The 4335-nt window shown below is 45.7% G+C and overlaps 1 protein-coding gene across 2 annotated transcripts in view; it reads left to right on the top strand.

Annotated features, from left to right (window-relative positions):
- The window catches only part of LOC126253369 (differentially expressed in FDCP 8 homolog A), a 74394-nt gene that overhangs the window by 66852 nt on the left and 3207 nt on the right, over nt 1-4335 (top strand). The window lies entirely within an intron of this gene.

The following is a 4335-nucleotide window of genomic DNA, read 5'->3' on the forward strand; positions in this document are numbered from 1 at the left end:
CAACAGAGCATGCACAATGTCGGCACTAGTACAGTGTATATCCACCTTTCGCAGCAATGCAGGCTGCTATTCTCCCATGGAGACGATCGTAGAGATGCTGGATGTAGTCCTGTGGAACGGCTTGCCATGCCATTTCCACCTGGCGCCTCAGTTGGACCAGCGTTCGTGCTGGACGTGCAGACCGCGTGAGACGACGCTTCATCCAGTCCCAAACATGCTCAATAGGGGACAGATCCGGAGATCTTGCTGGCCAGGGTAGTTGACTTACACCTTCTAGAGCACGTTGGGTGGCACGGGATACATGCGGACGTGCATTGTCCTGTTGGAACAGCAAGTTCCCTTGGCGGTCTAGGAATGGTAGAACGATGGGTTCGATGACGGTTTGGATGTACCGTGCACTATTCAGTGTCCCCTCGACGATCACCAGTGGTGTACGGCCAGTGTAGGAGATCGCTCCCCACACCATGATGCCGGGTGTTGGCCCTGTGTGCCTCGGTCGTATGCAGTCCTGATTGTGGCGCTCACCTGCACGGCACCAAACACGCATACGACCATCATTGGCACCAAGGCAGAAGCGACTCTCATCGCTGAAGACGACACGTCTCCATTCGTCCCTCCATTCACGCCTGTCGCGACACCACTGGAGGCGGGCTGCACGATGTTGGGGCGTGAGCGGAAGACGGCCTAACGGTGTGCGGGACCGTAGCCCAGCTTCATGGAGACGGTTGCGAATGGTCCTCGCCGATACCCCAGGAGCAACAGTGTCCCTAATTTGCTGGGAAGTGGCGGTGCGGTCCCCTACGGCACTGCGTAGGATCCTACGGTCTTGGCGTGCATCCGTGCGTCGCTGCGGTCCGGTCCCAGGTCGACGGGCACGTGCACCTTCCGCCGACCACTGGCGACAACATCGATGTACTGTGGAGACCTCACGCCCCACGTGTTGAGCAATTCGGCGGTACGTCCACCCGGCCTCCCGCATGCCCACTATACGCCCTCGCTCAAAGTCCGTCAACTGCACATACGGTTCACGTCCACGCTGTCGCGGCATGCTACCAGTGTTAAAGACTGCGATGGAGCTCCGTATGCCACGGCAAACTGGCTGACACTGACGGCGGCGGTGCACAAATGCTGCGCAGCTAGCGCCATTCGACGGCCAACACCGCGGTTCCTGGTGTGTCCGCTGTGCCGTGCGTGTGATCATTGCTTGTACAGCCCTCTCGCAGTGTCCGGAGCAAGTATGGTGGGTCTGACACACCGGTGTCAATGTGTTCTTTTTTCCATTTCCAGGAGTGTATTTCCAATGAAGGCCTTGTTGGCCACCGGCTGGAGTGGCCAAGCGGTTCTAGGTGCTTCAGTCTGGAACTGCGCGACCGCTATGGTCGCAGGTTCAAATCCTGCCTCGGGCATGGATGTGTGTGATGTCCTTAGGTTAGTTAGGTTTAAGTAGTTCTAAGTTCTAGGGGACTAATGACCTCAGATGTTAAGGCCCATAGTGCTCAGAGCCATTTGAACCTTGTTGGCCGGAAGCTCACTTTCCGACAGTATTTTTGTTTTACCTACCTGCAACTCAGCATCTCTGCTATACGGTGAGTAGCAACTATCCTTTTCATAATATTGTTACATTCCATCCTAGATTTTTCATTGTTTGATTTTACCTTTATATTAGCATTTAGTTATTCTTTACACTTTTTCAAAAATTCCTGAAACCATTCCCCAATTTTCCAAGTTATTACTGGCATATGGTTCAACTGAATTAATTGTAACACCCAACAATAACTCAGCCACCTCTTTCAACAGAAAAAATTTTGTACGTCACCATTCCACCAATAATCACCAATTTATTGTCTTATTTAATAGTGTTACCATATCCTGCAGCCACCCAGTAGGTCTTGCCAAACCAAGTCCCACCAATGGTTAAGGAAGACAACATGGTGAGAATGGGCAATCCCCTTGCCGAGCTATGTCGTGTTGCGGGAGTGTGGCGGAGCCAGAGCTAATGAGTGCTTTCACTGTGCTGTGAAGTGATGCTCACGTCACTTGAAGAGTGGTAGCTGTTTCACTGAGAAATGATGTTGTTGCTGCAAACCTCAAGATAAACTACAACCACCACTCAAAAACTTTCTTCAAATTCAGTTTGTTGGTGGCTTGTTGTGCTTGGAAAGCCAGCAACAGATAACTTCATAACATTTCTCATTTTCTGGTACATTCTACATTATTCTTGCTAATGTTAGATGATTCTTGATTAAATAATAGTTTGTACAGCAAAAAACAATTTATATGTCTACTAGCGGACCTGACAGACATTGTCCTGCATTTTTTTGTTTGATATTTAAATGATACCCATCTTCTCCATCTTCCCAAAATATCAATGAATATTGCAAAGCATCGTAAGAGCGATGACTGCCTTCAATCGTATGCACTGTGTTATCTCTGCATTGGATTCGTATATCTCGATGTTCAAATGCGTCGCCAACCATAGCAACTGCAACTTCATTAATGGTCGGTGCATTATATCGGCCCGCGTACTGCCCAGATGGTACTTCGTCTGCTGTATAGTTGTCGTTTTGCAGTCTTTTTGAAACGGTATTGAACAACTCGACCAACTGGTTGTGATTCTGTAAAAATGGTTCTAAAATACCCACAATTTCTCGCTCCTCCATCTGCTCGATATGGTTGTACTGGCAGCGTGCGTTTATTTGCTGCTCCTCATCACCCATGAAGTAGATTTGCAGAAATTTTGAATCGGTATCAGGCATCGGCATTAAAGAACCAATTTGATGATACACTTGGCCCTGAATCTTAAACGTTGAGTGAAAATTGCAACCATCCTCATTCTGAACGATTTTTGTTGCTCCAAATGATGTCACTTGAAAGCATGAATTGAATGGTTCCGGCAGCGAATTCAATGGTGGCAATACAACTTTTCCAGACGCACAGCAGAAACTGGCAGATTCACCTTTGTATTTGAGTGCATGACAGTGTTTGCACTGTTTGTTCATAGCACCTATTACAATTTGTGAATGTGACGAATAGTCAATGTCCGACTCATATTCAAACGCAAGGCGAAGAAGTGATGCACGTGTCAGTGCATGATACACTTGCAAACGCTGTTGTTCACGTGTTCTGAATGTGTCGGTGACCCGTTGACAGGCTAGTCTTTGTCTCAATGCATTAGCTCGAAGGCGTTCGTTGCGTTGCTCTTGACTTTCATTAGCAAGTCTGATTGCAGCCTGGTTTCTTAAATTTTCATTGTCCATCAATTGATCTTCTGCCGATCTATTTAACCGACGGCTCTGGACTAATTGTGAATTCCAAGTCTGTCGACCAATATTTCCTTCTCGTCCATGAAGACATGGCATTGTTTTATGTACATAACTTATATGTGGGTATAATACACTTAATATTCACTGAAATGTGACACCTGAAATATCAAATGAAAATGTCAAAATAACAAAACACACATAATATAATACACTCAAATTAAAATGTCGAAAAATAAACGAAATCCTATGCACGTAACTTATATCTGAATATAATACGCTCAATATTGCACATAAAAATGCAACACCACCTACCGTGCTGATTTAAGAATGTAAATTTTCCAGGCCCCCACTTGAATGCATACACAAAAATTCATTCAAGTCGATCCAGCCGTTTCGTTGCAGTGTAGATAAATAACCTAGATACCGACTGCAGCACCATCTGGCAGGATCATTTGTGAATCTAAACCATACAGGGTGCCACCCAAACGCATACAAAAAAATTCATTCAAATCGGTCCAGTTATATATATATATAAATATATATATATATAGGGAAACATTCCATGTGGGAAAAATATATCTAAAAACACAGATGATGTGACTTACCGAACGAAAGTGCTGGCAGCTCGATAGACACACAAACAAACACAAACATACACACGAAATTCAAGCTTTCGCAACAAACTGTTGCCTCATCAGGAAAGAGGGAAGGAGAGGGAAAGACGAAAGGATGTGGGTTTTAAGGGAGAGGGTAAGGAGTCATTCCAATCCCGGGAGCGGAAAGACTTACCTTAGGGATTGGAATGACTCCTTACCCTCTTCCTTAAAACCCACATCCTTTCGTCTTTCCCTCTCCTTCCCTCTTTCCTGATGAGGCAACAGTTTGTTGCGAAAGCTTGAATTTCGTGTGTATGTTTGTGTGTCTATCGACCTGCCAGCACTTTCGTTCGGTAAGTCACATCATCTATATATTCCCACGTGGAATGTTTCCCTCTAATATATATTTTTCTTGCCCACATAATGTCACTTTACAGTTGTAATGACAACAATAAACATTCATAATCTGTAACCAT

This window comes from Schistocerca nitens, chromosome 1 (assembly GCF_023898315.1).
Source record: "Schistocerca nitens isolate TAMUIC-IGC-003100 chromosome 1, iqSchNite1.1, whole genome shotgun sequence".
In the NCBI taxonomy this organism is placed as follows: Eukaryota; Metazoa; Arthropoda; class Insecta; order Orthoptera; family Acrididae; genus Schistocerca; species Schistocerca nitens.